This window comes from Carettochelys insculpta, chromosome 26 (assembly GCF_033958435.1).
Source record: "Carettochelys insculpta isolate YL-2023 chromosome 26, ASM3395843v1, whole genome shotgun sequence".
NCBI lineage: Eukaryota > Metazoa > Chordata > Testudines > Carettochelyidae > Carettochelys > Carettochelys insculpta.
In genome coordinates this window covers 17138805-17155194 of record NC_134162.1, presented here as the reverse complement: position 1 = coordinate 17155194, position 16390 = coordinate 17138805, and the positions used below count along the sequence as shown (strand labels likewise).

The following is a 16390-nucleotide window of genomic DNA, read 5'->3' as shown; positions in this document are numbered from 1 at the left end:
GAACTCTCAAATAACCGGCATTTTAACCACAAGTAAATTTTAGTTACGTTTTCCTTGATGGGAGCAAGTGAGACTCAGAGGCCGTGTCTACACTAGCCAAAAACTTCGAAATGGCCATGCAAATGGCCATTTCGAAGTTTACTAATAGAGCGCTGAAATACATATTCAGCGCCTCATTAGCATGCGGGAGGCCGTGGCACTTCGAAATGGACGTGGCTCGCCGCTGTGCGGCTCGTCCAGATGGGGCTCCTTTTCGAAAGGACCCCGGCTACTTCAAAGTCCCCTTATTCCTATCTGCTCATAGGAATAAGGGGACTTCGAAGTAGCCGGGGTCCTTTAGAAAAGAAGCCCTGTCTGGATGTGCCATGCGGCAGTGAGCTGCATCAATTTTGAAGTGCCGCGGCTGCCCGCATGCTAATGAGGAGCTGAATATGTATTTCAGAGCTTTATTAGTAAACTTTGAAATGGCCATTTGCATGGCCATTTCGAAGTTTTTGGCTAGTGTAGATGTAGCCAGAAGGTTGAATGAATCTCTTGGGGACTTTGATAACTCCTTTACATTTCTGCTGTTTCCTTTTCCATGCTGGATAACTTCTACCCAACTGTCTACAGAATTTTGCTTCTATTCTACTTTTTGGAATTAGAAGGGCTTGGGATCCCTGTAGATTGAAGGGAAGTTAGAAACAGACTCTGGATTTTTTTCCACAAAGATTCCAGTGTAAAACAATTACCTGCTCTCTTTTCTGCACCCACTTTAGACAATAAAGACCCCAGTTTACTTGTTTGTTCTTAAGGGAATATGCAGTTACTTGTCTGTATAAATCTTACACAAATAATTATCCTACAGTGGTTTTGGAATCCATTATAACATGTCTGTTACTTAATTAGCCATTCTTTCATGCAGACATGTCACCTTCATCACCCCATACTTCAGCTCAAATATTATGTAGGACGAGTCACAACTAACGCTCTTCGGATATGATTCAGTTCTTTCCCTACAACTGCAATCTGCAACAAAGATTAAAACAAACAAACTAGCAAAAGACTTCGGAAAGGTCAAAGTGCCTGAGGGCAAATAGAGGAAATCAAATGAAAGAAGTGAGATTCTGGAGCCCAGCATTTCCCTTAATTACCTTTCCTTAATATCTGGAAAACTGTCCATCTCCATGGGTAAGGGATTGTTTATTCTTCACATTCGTGAAAACCAATTAGACACTGAACAAGAAAATGTAAATGGACAGCATACTGTCTGTTCATTCTTACAAAGCAGGAGGCACTAGCAAGCACTAGTCTCAAGTTTTCTATGAAACAGTTCTACAAGGTTCAAAAGTAGTGTGTATATGTGATTTGACAGACAGTTGGTGTTGCCAGTTCTGTAGTGCCGTTCTCTGCTCGCTCACAGAAACAAGCTAACTGCTGCCAGTTTCCTAATCCCATTCATGTACTCCCTCCGGATATGTGGATCCATAACTACTTAATATCCAATTAATGGTCAACATTTAAGTGGCTGTCACCTCCCTGTGAGAGAATGACTTTCCATCCTGTGTATCTGATTCCTGAAGGAATTTGAGTTGAACAATATTCTTCTGAAATTTGTATAGTTTGGATGTTTATTTGTGCATTTTTTTAGATTTTTCCCACTCCCCTAAAGCTGCAGTTTACTCTCGTGTACGGTGCACTTTTGTGGTTCTTTCACTTAAGGCACATTTCTTAATAACTGCAACTCACAATTTATTCTGGCCATATATTATTACATCTACTTAACTTGATTTACTTTACACCAAATACTGTATCTTCCTCCTCTATCATGCTGCTTCTTTGCTTCCCAGACTTCCACCTTGAGTATAAACCTCAGCAGATTCTATAAGTGATATTTATTGCATGTGTACGTAGAACACTGCATGAGGACTGGTTCCTTAGGGCTTATCAATTAGTTATTCCGGGGTGGTCATTTCTACACTGACATCTTTCTTTGTGTAATAGAATCCTTTCTGGCAATATCCCAAGAGGCAATGGAAGCTTCCGGGGTAGAAATCTGGCACCAGGAATAGTCTGACAGAACCTTCCTTGGTGAGGAGTGTTTCTGAGTTCATGTGATGTCAATTAAATTCTGAGCATCATGATTCCATGCAAGGATCACTAGCACCCATTGAGGCAGAGGAGGAAAACAGACACTAGAAATTTTGCTTAGAGATGACTGCAGCAATGGAATACTTTGTGGTCATTTGACGGAGCTATGCTGTTCTGCCTTGCCAGAATTCTCCTTGCGAAAGGGCAATCAGAGCAGTACCCAGAGGCATAAATCAACTAGAGAAATCTAAAATACATCTGCTTGTGCAATTACTCATTTTTAAATATATCTGTATTGGGTGTCAGGTAGGAGGTAGCTTCTTGCATCCTGGTTAGTAACCACACACACAGTAGTTTGAACAGATATACTGAAATATAAGACAATAATTAGAATTGCTGAAGAGAAGATAATTGTATACTTATGGAAGTTATTGAATACACTGTGATTTTCCCAAAGACAACAGTGTTCTTTCGAAGAGGTGCTGAGGTAAAGCAATGGTTGAAAAGATATTTTACACTCTTTGTGTTTCTGAGGAAAATACTGATATATATATATATATATATATATATATATATATATATATATATATATAAAGTGTCTGTAAAAACCAAGGATGTTTATTTTTGAGCTAACTTGAATTGTTTTTCTGGCTTTGATTCAATGAGGTTCAAAACAGGGATTGTTCAACTAGCAGTTTTTTGCAATTCTGCATATAAAAATGGTGGTAGCTCTGTTGTCATCTAGCATACTACTGAAAGGAGCACAATAGTACTGTCTCCGGAATCCCACAATGTTCATCCTTTTACACATAGACCGTACACTAACAGATTAGACATCTCAACAGTGATTTGTTATGCTCTCACGACACTGGCGAGGCAAAATTGGATTTGATCCAGTATCACGGTGGGAAAATGTTTAGGCAAAATACTGTAGTGAACAACACCCTTGAGGGATGTGCTTGTGGTATTTATATAATAAAAGGAAAGTTTATGGGAAAATGTTCAAAGAAAATAAAATCTCAGCATGACGTGTTACAGAGAGAACACCCAGCTTCATTACCATGCTCAGAGAGAAGAAAACATTGAGGGGGGACAGAAACAAAAGCAGGGATGCCAATGACCCAGTTTTATTATGTTAGACACCAGCTATTTACAAAACACAAATATGAAGAAAGTACCAGCCTGGAGAGGCAGAAACAGAATAGAAGGCCAGAGGAAGCAGTTACTTTATATATTTCTTTGTATAAAATGTTCTCACCACCAGCACTATATATTAGGTTTGGGGGTAGGATGAAAATAATTAACCTTTTGGAGGAACTAAATTGGTTCACTATGATCGTCATCTTAGTATCTCAGTGTGGGAAGCTGGCACACCAAGATTGGAATGAAGAAAAGAAGGTGCAGAGAAGGCTTTGGAGAGATAATCAGGAGTTAGCTATGTTAAATGAGTAAAGAGATACTCATCCAACATGAGCATCAGAGAGACTGTTAGACATGCAGGACAGAGCAGAGGAGGTTATGCAGAGTAAATTTGTGAGTCAAAGCAGCCATAAGAGTGGATGAGGTCGCCAAGAGTAAAGATGTAAAGCAAGAAGAGGGAATGCATAGCTTTGAAGGAACCTGCAAAGGGTGAGCGAGCAGAAGATGAGGGAGATGTGGAAAACAGTGTCAAGTCACTGCTATAGAGCACCTTGTGGTGTGACCTGGAGTTTCAGTGACTTTGTCTCAGGCTCCTCCTTTAGTAGTCTGCTACAGTTGACTTTGCCCTCCAACCATGTCACGCTGTAGTTCCTCTGTTTGCAGGGCATTGGTGTGCCAAATAACTAATGGCAACCTACACAAATTCTTCTCCCCACCCTGGGCTCCTCTTCTGTCTCAGTTATTTTCCAGGACAATGGCTCACAGGGCTTCCTCCTGGAGTCCTTCAGCAAAACTCAAAACCCAGAATAAATTACAAGCCAAGTTGCACCTGTCCTCAGCTTCATCCGGTCTCCCCAGTTCTCCATTTTTCTGCAGAATGCCAACCCACCAGTCTGCCTCCCTGGAATCTTGCCCCTTTTTTCAGGATCTACCACAAGAGGTAACTCCACTCTTGTAGATATTCCCCTAGTTTTTCCTCCACCTGATTCCTGTCTGGCCCTTCCCACAGGCCACTTCTTGCAACTCCTCTGAAATCCTTCCTGTTAATTCCATCCTGAAGCAGATGCAAGGTGTATCAAGGTATAATAACGTGGAGCCAGTACAGCACTCAGGCTGTAGTTAACCTCTTCAGCTGTGTCTACATGTGCACAAAAATTCAAAATAAGTGGCCCTTTTTCGAAAGAGCGGGAGGAGCGTCCACAAGTGTAAACCCATCTTTCCAAAGGAAATCGAAAGAATGGGGCAAAGACTTCAAAATCTGAACCCCGCTCTTGTATCAGGAAGATCACTCCCTTTCGAAATACTAAATCGAAAGAGTACATGTGTAGACACTCTGCAGTCCACTCTTCCGAAATACAAGTCTGCCATGGCGCTAGTCATCTGGAGTGTGGGACCGCTCCAGCCAGCAGCAGCGGGGCTCTATGGTCCCTGTGTTCAGCTGCCTTAAAGCCGCAACCATGCAGGAAACCCGTGGCAGGAAGCTGAGAGCGTGCTAGGAGCAGCCTGTGCACATGCTCCAGCTGCATGCTCCAGCACCAGCATGGGCAGCAGCCAGCCTCCCCGTGAGTCCCATGCCCCCCCGCAGGGCTCCCAGGGGGAAAAAAAATGGGCACCCTCATGGACGGAGAGGGAGCTGCGGGACCTCCTCGGCCTGTGGAAGGCCGAGGAGGTCCTGCACCACATGGGGGTCAAGCAATGCAAAGCCGTTGCCTTCAGCCACCTGGCGCAGGGCCTCCACACCAGGGGCCACCCGGAGTGTACTGCGGAGCAGGTATGCTCCAAGGTAAAAGAGCTGCACCAGGCCTATGCCTGGGCCAGGGACCAGGCCGGATGCTCCGGGGAAGCTCCAGCAACGTGCCCCTTCTACAGGGAGCTCTGGGGCATCCTGGGTCCCCAGGAGACCTCCCCACCCCCGGCGTTCCTGGACACCTCAGGCAAGGAGCTGCATTCGGAGGAGGAGGAGCAGCAGCCTGGACTGGGGACCAGGAGGGCAAGGGGACCACCGAGTGGTCGAGTGAGGAGGGGGAACCTTACCATAGTCATCCCCTCCTGCTCCTCCAGTTGGGCAACTGGGAGCCGGGCATCCCCATACATTGCCAAGGGACCCTCCCTTACGTACAGGGAGGTGCACACACCTGCTCCACAGGGTAGGGGTGATGCAACAGGTAGTCACCCGCACACAGGCCACCCCCCACATGGGATGCGGCACCCTGCGGTGCCGCACGAGCACCGCCCAGCACCCGCCCTCAGTGGACAGCGCTGCAAGCTGCACAGGGGTGGCGGCTGGTCAGTGCCAGACAGCGCCAGGGGCCTGCACACCACAGACCGGGAAGGGTCACCTGCAGGACAGACCCTTGGATGCACCCCCAGGCTGCGAGGCCCAGATGGGGGGGGGGTCGGTGCCCCCTTGGGGGGGTCAGTGTCCTTTGGGGGGGGGCCCCAAGGGGTGGACTTGGGCGGGTTGGCCACAGCCTGGTCCCCTCCTTCAGGGTCAAGTTACTGACATGCTCTCCTCCTCTCCACATAGCCACACCATCCATGGGCCGAGAGATCCCTGTGCCGTCCCTCATCCCCAAGAGCCTACCCACAGCCCTCAGAGGTGTCCAGACACCACCCCAGGCAGCGTGCCATCGGAGCTGTGGTCGGAGGAAGACCCAGCCAGCCAGCGGCAGGCCGACGGGGCCAAACAACACCTGTGGTTCACCCAGGCCAACACTGAGTGGAGGAGGACAGCCTGGGATAGGCTGCTGTCCACCCTGGAGGGCACTGACCATGCCGTTCGGGACCATACAGCCACTGTTGCCCACCTCCTGGCCCCCTCGGAGGCTCCCCCTGCTGGTCCTGCCCCCCCACCCCACTGAGCCTGCCCCCCCCTTCCACTGAGCCCGCACCCTCTGCCCCCACCAGGCCCACTCACAGGCAATACCTGCCGGTGCTACCTGCACCCTCCCTTCCCTGCCAGGGACCCTGCACTCAGGGAGCCAGGGGCTCCAGGGGCCAATGGGGCTCACAGACCACCACCCCTGCCCCAGAATGAGCACCTCTCCCCTCCTCCAAGTTAGACTCCCCCGCCTCCCTCCAAGTTAGGTTCCCCGACCCTGCTCTGAGTTCGGTTCCCCCCACCCGCCTCCAAGTTAGGTTCCCCCCGTACATAGTTAACAACAAAAATAGTTATATAAACATTTCTTTATTTTTCACCACTCCATGCTGTGCTCCTCAGGGGGACGGTGGGTGATGGATGTGCGGGTGCAGTGCTGGTGGGGGTGGGAGTGGCGGGGACAGTAGGTGGTGGATGTGCGTGGGATGTGGGTGTGCATGCGGGTCAGAGGTGGCCGTTGGTGAGGGCCTCCCGGATGTGGTGGATGTCCTGGTGGGCCTGGCGGATGGGCGTTGCCTGGCTGCTCATAGATGGTGCCAGCCGGAGGGCCCCTCCTGGTGACATAGGTGTCCCTCTTCCCCTCCATGATGTTGTGGAGGACGCAACAGGTGCCCGTCACATGAGGCATGTTGAGGACCCTGACCTCCAGCCACATGAGGAGGCACCTCCACCGCCCCTTTAGGCACCTGAAGGTCCACTCCACCACATTGCGGGCATGGTTGAGGTGCTTATTGAATGCCTCCCGTGTTGGGTCGAGGTGTCCCATGTACAGCCTCGTGAGCCATGGCTGCAGGGGGTACACCGCATCTGCCACCATGCAGAGCGGCATGGTGACATCCTCCGCCACCGGTATCTCCTGCTGGGGGACAAAGGTGCCAGCCCCCATGCGCTGGCACAGGCCGGAGTTCCAGAAGACCTGGGCATCGTGGGTGCGGCCAGCCCAGCCCACACAGAGGTTGGTGAGCCGGCCCCTCGCGTCCACCAGGGCCTGGAGCACCACTGAATGGTAGCCCTTCCAGTTGATGTAATGGCCGGCGCTGTGTGGAGGGGAGTGGATGGGGATGTGTGCGCCGTCTAAAGCGCTGATGCAGTTTGGAAAGCCCAGGTCCTGGAAGCGGGTCACAGTGTTGTCCAGATCCCTCAGGCGGACAACCCTATGGAGCAGCATCACCTTGATGGCCCTGACGACCTGCAGAGGGGGAAGGGGGACGTGCTCTAGTGTGGGTGTGGCGGCCATCTCCCCCCACCTCGGGCCCATTCTGCCCCCCTCCCATCCGGCCCCTGCCCCATCCAGTCCCCTGCCCCCCACCCTTCCAGCCCGTGCCCCATCTGACCCCTTGCAGTGGAGGGTTCCTCTTGCCCCAGCCCCTGCACCCACCCAGCCCCATCGTACCTCCATAAGTACAGCCCCAACGGTGGCCTTGCCCACCCCGAACTGCTGTCCCACAGAGTGGTAGGAGTCCGAGGTGGCCCGCTTCCATATGGCAATCGCGACCCATTTCTCCAGGGTGAGGGCTGGCCGCATGAAGGTGTGGTGGTGCCAGAGTGTGGGGGCAAGCCAGTGGCAGATCTCGTCGAAGGTCTGCCTCAACATGTGGAAGTTCCCCAATCACCTTTCCTCGCCCCACTCCCCCAGCACCAGGTGCTCCCACCAGTCGGTGCTGCTGGGGTGGGTCCAGAGGCATCGGGGCATCCGGGGGGGGGGGGCCCAGCAGTGCCCCGGTGGGGAGCCCCGCAGCCCAGGGCGACCACCCAACCACCTGATGAAATCGGGTGCAGCTGCAGAGATGGTGCATAGCACTGCCAGCAGGGCATCCATGATGAGGGCATCCTCCTGCAGGAGCTGTCGCTGGGCCTCCAAGGTAGGCACGAGTGGGCCCTGCCAGGCTGGGAAAGACTGGGCAGCACTCGGCTCGTGCAGAAGGGAAGGCGGAGGGAGGGGCCTTTTAAAGGAGGCAGCTGGCTGCGGCCCCGGAAGGGCTTGTTGGCCACAGGACCCTGTCCGCGGCACTTCCTCCTTCCCTTCTCTCAAAAGAGGACTTGGAGCCATGTGGACGGTCTCTTTCAAAAGACCTCAATGGCACTTTAAAAGAGTGGATCGAAGTGCTGATCTGAAAAAAGGCGGCAGGTGCTCCCTTTCGACAGCCGCTATTTCGACTGCCAAACTTCAATTTTCGCCCTTTCGAAAGGGCACTCACATGTAGACACAGCTTTCCTGGCTGGTGTGGATGTTATATATCCCGTGTCACACAGTCAGAAGGGCAGGACCATTGTAAGCAAAAGCATTACAGGGAAGCACTGGGAATGCATGCACGACATTGTTCTTTGACAGATAAGGAGTCAAAGAATGGAGCATGGATGCCTTTTAGGCCTTAGATCTTTGTCTGAGCCAGACTCAGTCAGCCAGCTACTGTACTGTCTCACACTTGAGCCATTATTTCTAACCTCTGCTTGTCTCTGTTTTCCCTGAGCTATACCTACAGACTCTGGGTCAGAGTCTGATGTCCGTCATTCCTGATTTACGGCAATGTAATTGAGACCAGAGTCTTGCACTTTGTGAGTTATTGAGATTGCACTTGAGTACATTTAAAAGGGGCCAGTGAATTTAATCGAGACATCTAGCCCTTAATCTTGCTTCAGGAGATTTTGTAATAATGACAATGGCTCCTCTGGTGTCACAGGCATTCCAGGAAGGAAAGCTGGTTCTGATGCCCAACTTGGGCCCAAGTTGTTTCCATCTGTGAGAAGATGGAAATTGCAGAGGTTACATTTCCTTTAAAATGTTTCTGACAACAGGAACCAATGAAATGACTTCTATGCAGAAGAAAGGTCAGTGAAGCTCACTGGAGCTAGAGAGAAAGTTGTGTGAGCCATTCTGTGAGGAAGAAATTGAGCTATGCATCTACACAGTAGAGTTATCAATCATTTCAAAAGGTACTCTCACTTTTGTGCTCCCAGTTCCTATCTCCTTCTGCTCCTCCTTCACTGAAACTCACTTACTCACACCTTCTCTTTCACAGTTCCTAACATCTATTTCATCCTCCCTAAAACACGTAGGCTACGTCTCCACTACAGCGATCTGTCAACAGCAGTTCTGTCTGAAGAGATCTTCTTGCAAAACTTGTCAGCAGATCACATCCACACACAAAAGCGGACTGAAAGAGTAATCCGCTCTGTTGACAGAGAGAGGCCAGACTGCACGGCTACTCTCTTAACACAATGGCCAACTAGAAGCTCAGCAAACAGGGCTGTCTGGTGACCCGGAAGCCATGTCTGTTGACAGAAGCATCTACGTGCCTTTTTTGTAGACCGAAACTGTCTACAAAGATGTTATTCCTCACTGCAGAGAGGCAGAATGCTGTCAGCCAAAGTGCCAAGTTTTGTCAACAGACTATCAACAAAATGCATTTTGTATGTAGACACTCCACAAGTTTTGTTGACCAAACCCCAGTTTTGCTGACAAAACTCTCTAGTGTAGACATAGCCTCTCTTCTCTCATCCCCAATTTACTTTGCACGTATAGTCCAGAGGCACTGAGATGATCTACAGGGGAGAGTGAAATTTATTCTACAGCTTTAGCTAAAAAGCAGTTGGCTATTAGTGCATGAAGTAGAAGCACATATCTTTAGCCCCTAAAGTTGTAGGTTCAAGCCCACCTGCTAACAATCAGTACTCTCTTAGACAGGGGTCTACAACTATGGCTCTGGAATGGCATGTGGTCCTTTAAGGACTTCATTGTGGCTCCCAACGCATAATTACAAAGTGAAAAAAGAAAATCCTCTTGATTATTGTTGATAAACAGTGAATGACTAAAAGCCCCAAAATGAACAACTTATATCTAAGTAGCAAACAATCTGTGATCTCAAAACATTCAATAACTCCCCCTAGCGTGCTCCAGTGAGAGAGAAGGTTCAGGAGTGAAAATCAGGAAGATGGTGATACAAACACACACATAAAATGTGAGGAAATGGATTATGTAAAAAGTTTGTGAATGTCCTGCAGTAAATATGTATTGCATTACAAGTCATTGTGTGTGAGTTACACTTAAAATAGAGATTGCAATAAGTATGGTCTGGGGGAAAAAAGGCTATTCTTGCTGTTTTTGTTGCCAACCTCTGCTCTTGGCTTTACACACAGATATTTAAAACATAAAGAGTCCCTGGGCCTGATCTTATATACACTATAAATTAGCAATCACTGAAATGACATTATACCATTGTAAAACAGCCAGTAAGATCAGAATCAGGCTCATTTAGGATAATGCTTTCAAGCAATTTCACTCTCTCAGAAGTGCTTAGATATGTTGCTGTTTGAAGGCTGCTATGCAAGAATACATTACATAATAATATATAGGAATAGCTTAGTGGTTTGAGCCTTTCTCCCCTAAACCCAGGGTTCTAAACTCAATCCTTGAGGAGGCCAGTTAGGGACCTGGAGCAAGCAGACTTTACTTAATTTTTTTTAAAAGCGAGGGGTGGGGATGGTGCTTGGCCTTGCCAAGAGGGCAGGGGACTGGACGCTATGACCTCCCAAAGTCCCTTTGAGCTCTGAGATGTGTGTATATTTTAAGCCTTTGCTTCATCTTTGTTTGACTGCATGCCTACACTACACTGGAAGGTGCATATGCAGTTCAGGCTGGCATATCTGCCAAAGCTTTTATCTAGCTAACATGACTAAAAATAGCAGTAAAGCCATGGTGGCATAGATAAGCCATACAAGACTGCCCCAAACCCTGGGTATGTACTTGCTTTGCTAGCCTATGCTGCTGTAGCTTGGATATTAATTTAATCATATTAGCTATATTAAAGCCAGCATAGTTATGCCTACCAGAGTTGTGATCATGCCTTTGACTGCAGTGTATATATACTCTCTGTAATTTCTGTCATGCCTATGATGTACACCATAGCTGGGCACCGATAGCACAAAGTTACAACATGCACATACATGCCACACAACAGTCCATGATACAGTGTTATGTGTCTGAGAATGCACTTAGGCTTTCAATTTCAAATAATCAATCCTCTCTCCTTTTGTAGTTGTGCTCATGAATGGGTGTATTCCCTCTGTTTCCTCTTGGAAGGATAATGATCCATGTATTTCCTGCCCCATCTCATTAGCTAATAACTCACAGTTTCAAGTGCGTTAGTCCTACAAACTCAATTTTCACGTGAAGAATAGTCTCTTTTATTCAGGGCCTTACATAAAGATCTTCCAAAGCTAGTTTTTCAGAAGACAAACTTCTTTGCAAATTGATTGTTTCTAACCTGCCACAAATCAGAGGTAAGGTTGCACAAAGTAAATCTTTACATAATTGTTATGGTAGCACAATACTGTGATACTTATTTCCATTCATATCTTCTGTGATTGAGAATAAAAGTTCCGTTGTAAACTAGAGTCTAATCCATAACAAAATACATAAATAGTGAAGATTTATTTTTTCTTAAATATGTGTCCAATTTTATGTTTATTCTCAAATGTTTAAATTCACTTCACTTCTGAGGCAAAGGTCATTCTGAATTCTTCATATTTATTTTAACAGTGTGATGGAATAATCAGAATGTCCTGGTGTTTCTGTGTGATAAATCATGTTAACATATATTACAAACAATGTCTTAAATTTATGAAAGGCGAATTTTGAAGGAATAATATCACAAAGAACATTTTCCAATAAATACAAGGCAGCTGATGACCCTGTTGCACATATATAGAGTTTGGTCGAAGGATGAAGCAATGAGTATCTGACCAGTGATCAGGAAGTTTTGTGAAAGTGAAGAAAGGGAGAATAAAACTCAAAAGCAACAAATAAGAATGGCCTTATCCAGCCAACAGCAGCAAGAAACAGAACCTCCCTCTGCTGCAGAAATGCTTCCTTTGGGCTCAGAGGCTCCAGTCCACCAAAGCACTTAAGCATGTGCCTGACTTTCAGCCCATGGATAAAGCCATTAAGATATACAGAAAATCTGATTCATTCATTGTCCTCACAGGAACATAGGACTTGTCAAACCTGATCAGACCAGAATTCCCTCTAGCTCAGTATCCTGTTTCTGTCAGTGAACAAGAACTTCTGCTTCAAAGAAAGGGTCAAGAAAAACTGCATTATCAATCCTAGTATAACCTGCCCACAGAGAAAGTTTCTTCCAAACCCCAATTAGTTAGAGCCTGGGTCATGCCCTGAAGCAGAAGGAGTGACATCCCTTCCAAAATTATTGTTTATCTTGGCATTTATTATTATAACTTTGGATGAATCTTGTACAAATATAATCTGTAATGACTTTTTGAGGCTTGGCATCTTATGCTTGTGTATTATGTGAAAAGTTCTTTCCTGTTATCAATTTAAAATTTGTTTCCTTTCAATTTCATTTAATGTTTCCACGGCTGTTTCCAACACAGTGCCCCATAATCAAAACGTAACCTGCACAAGAATTTTCTCTTCACAGCTGACGCACCTGTCCCTGTCGCATATATTGAAGATTAGACACTAAGAGGATTTTCTTCATGAATATCTAAAAATTGTGTACCTGGTTAATGTAAATTAACAATACCTCCAGAGGCTGCTTCTCAGACCTTCTCTTGGTAAGACCTTGTGTATGGACATGGAACTCAATAGCTACTGAAGTAAAACAGCAAACTCCAACACCTCCCAGCAGTCACTTACTCTACAGTAAGTACATGAATGAGTAGCTTAATTGGATTTGGCTGTCTCACCAAAGCATCTGTGGAAATGAGATTTTTTTCTCACAGGGACACTTTGTTTTAATTATAGACATTCATCATGTTTCCAGGGTTTGTGTTTCACACGTCTTGAGCAGCTTTTCAAGAGGAAGGCTAGAGATCAGCTTATTCTCCCATACAAGCTTTTCTGGAGCTGCAGAGCTGAGGGCCCCTCATTATATAAACAGATAGGGCAATGAGACATGAGTGAACCACCCTTTTAGAGGGAATCAATTATAGGGCATTTTTCTGGAGTAAATACAATCACTTTATGTTAAACAATACTGCACATGTCAAAAGGAAATGAATAAAAATCTCCATCGGTATGCTTAGAAACACTGTGTCTCCTGAGCAGAGAGAGGAAATTTAAATCATATGTAAAACATATAGCTAATCTGCAGTTCTTAAATAACTGCTGTGTTCTACAAATAACATGTCAGAAACGGCTTAGAGGCCATGCAGCAAAGAGGGGATATAACAGATAGAACATCACAAATGTTAGGATTCAGTGATAGCATAGAGAATAGTCCATTAGGTGCTAAGTGGCCTTAGATACACATCCCTGGGGTCCATTACAAAGTGGCTTCACAGTAAGTAGTACACAAGCACAAGTCTGAAATGCTAGAAAAATTGCCATTAATTATACTAATACGAAAAAGGCCCAGTGGGCAAAATGTCTAAACTGACATGTGCTAATCATCTGCATGACATATGTTGTCTAATCTACTGAATGATTTTACTTAAAAAGATTGAAAATGGTTAAAAAGTCATACTGCCTTGGTTTTTTTTTTTTTTTTTTTTTACAGGAAGAGGCACCGTCAGTTTTTTCCCAGCAAAGCTCTCCAAAAAAACCTGTGAAATGAGGACAACAAGAAGTCTTGTGGCACCTTATAGACAAACAGGTATTTTGGAGCATAAGCCTTCATGGGCAAACACCCACTTCAAAAGATGCATCAGATACTTGTGAAATGAGGAGTAAATCTCACCCTACATGATATGGAAAATCTATCAGGTGAAAATAAAACTACACTCATCCCTCGGTCTACAAGCACAATTGGTTCCCACCTTTCTGCTTGTAGGCGAAAACTCGTCAGAAGGATGCTAAATTCCCATTAAAATACATGCAAAAGTCTCTGATTGGTGAAGGAGTGGCAGCAGGTGGCACTGCTATTGAAAGGTAAGAGAACCTTGGGTTTGGGAGGGGGAGGGAGTTTAATGGTTGGGGGCAGTTTGGGGCCGTGAGTGGGAGGGAGGGATAAAAGCTGGTGGTGGGTTGGGCCTGTGGGGCGGGTGGGGTGGTTAAGGCTGCTGCAGGTTGGGTGTGCGGCTGGTGGGGGCGGGGGCAGGGGCAGGCTGCGGTGGATTAGGTCTCCAGGGCCAGCGGGAGGTCAGGCTGCCATGGGGCGGTCTGCGAGCTGGCACGTACGGGGGGAGTCAGCCTGCCAGGACAGGTCTGCGGGGCCTGTGTGAGGATTAAGGCTGCCAGGGCCCCTGGGCTGGGGGTGGTCAGGCTGCCAGGGCCGGTCTGCAGGATGGCAGGGGTGTCAAGCTGCCAGGCTGGTCTGTGGGGTCGGTGGGGGGTTAAGGCTGCTGGAGCCACAGAGCCGGTGGGAGTCAAGCTGCCGGTCCAGCCTTGAGGGGCCGGAGGAGGGGTTAAGCCTGCCGTAGGGCTGGTCTGCAGGCTGTTGGGGGGCTCAGGCTGTTGGGGGCTGGGGCCACGGGGCTGTCTGGGGATGGGGGGGTGTGAGGCTGCCATGGGTTGGGGCCGTGCGGAGTGAGGTAAAGCTCGTAAAACCGGAGGGACTTCGCTCATCTAGTGACCTAAGGGAGGTATATGTACCCCCATTTAAGCAAGTACTCGTAAGTAAAGTACTCATTTAACGAGGGATGAGTGTATTAATTGAAAGTAATATTTCTGAGTTCGGTAGTGGGGAAAGTTGCTAAAAATGACATGAATCCAGTTATGGTTGCCCAGTGTTGAGTTTTTATCCTTCATTATAATAAAAAGAACTTAATTTTACAATATTGAGTGCTTTATTCCAGTATCACACAATAATGTTCTTCCTCTGACTGCTGAACTCATTTTATAGTTAGAGGTAATGTTCACGCTAATCTTTTCCATGCATGTGTGGATTTTTTACATCCATGTGCAGAATAAATTTTTATATGCACAGAGATGAGTGAATGTGCACCACCTACAGAAACACAAAACCTACCTGTGGGTGCTCTGCTAATCAGCTGCATGGCATTTGAATCTCTCCTGAGTAGCCACACAAGCACAGAGCTTACAGGGAACACTGACTAGATGGAGAGTGGGTAGCATGAAGATTTGTGCCTCATAACTAGAGCAGGGAATTAAAAATCAAGACTCCTAGATTCTAGTCCAGCTCTGTCTTGCTATTTGATTTGGGCAAGTTTTGGTTCCTCAGTGTACCCCTTATGAATTATCATCTCAGTTTTCAATCACAGTGAGTGAGTCAGAATTAAAAGTACCAGGTTTTCTTATCTTACTAATCAGATCTCTAATATTTAACTCTTCCTGTGCTGCTCATTCCTTTTGACCTCTTTCCTTACGCTATCATTTGATTAAATTTTGTTCTGATTCTGTGATGTATTTTTATTGGAAAGCCTATTTGGGGTTGGCCTCTGAAGGCAGTTGATGATGAAGTCCCATGTTCTCACAAAGACAGGTTACTCACCATAGTAACGGTCGTTCTTCGAGATGTGTCCCCGTGGGTGCTCCACAATAGGTGTCGGGCTCACCCGGCGCCGCAGATCGGATCTTCCAAGCAGTTTCTGCCGGACCGTGCATGCACCGGCGCGCGCCGCTCCCTTGCGCGCTCCTGGCCACGTGCGCGATCCAGTCCCCGCCAGTTCCTTGACCAACCGCCTCGGATGCTCCTGCAAAACACTAACAGAGATCCGAAGCGGGGAGGATGGTTAGTGGAGCACCCATGGGGACACATCTCAAAGAACCACCGTTACTACGGTGAGGAACCTGTCTTTCTTCTTCAAGTGTCCCCGTGGGTGCTCCACAATAGGTGACTACCCAGCAGTAACCCAAGATAGGAGGTGGGTAATCGGATTATGTGCAGCTTGTCCCCGAGAGGACCGCTGTCGAGAGACGGGTATCCTCTTGGAATACCCTGTGAAGGGCATAATGTTTGGCGAAGGTGTCATAGGATGACCAGGTCGCCGCTCTGCAAATGTCTTTTAGAGCAACGCCCTTGAAAAAGGCTGTTGATGCCGCCACCGCCCTAGTGGAATGAGCCCTGGGAGTGGCCAGTAAACGAGTCTTTTTGAGTTCGTAGCACATTTTTATGCAGGAAACGATGTGCTTCGAGATTCTCTGCGAAGAGAGACCTTCTCCTTTCGATTTGGGAGCGAGAGAGACTAGGAGTCTATCCGTTTTCCGGAAGGACTTGGTCCTGTCTACATAGAAGGCTAGCGCCCTCCTCACGTCCAGGAGGTGTAGGCGCGCCTCTTTGTTAGAGTTATGAGGCTTTGGATAAAACGAGGGTAAAACAATAGGTTCGTTAATGTGAAACTCAGAAGAAACCTTGGGAACAAAGGCTGGATGCAGCCGTATGG

The 16390-nt window shown here is 47.3% G+C and overlaps 1 long non-coding RNA gene across 2 annotated transcripts in view; it reads right to left on the bottom strand.

Annotated features, from left to right (window-relative positions):
• LOC142002036 (uncharacterized) overlaps nucleotides 1-16390 on the bottom strand; it is a 228587-nt gene that overhangs the window by 146235 nt on the left and 65962 nt on the right. The gene's annotated exons all lie outside the window — the stretch shown is intronic.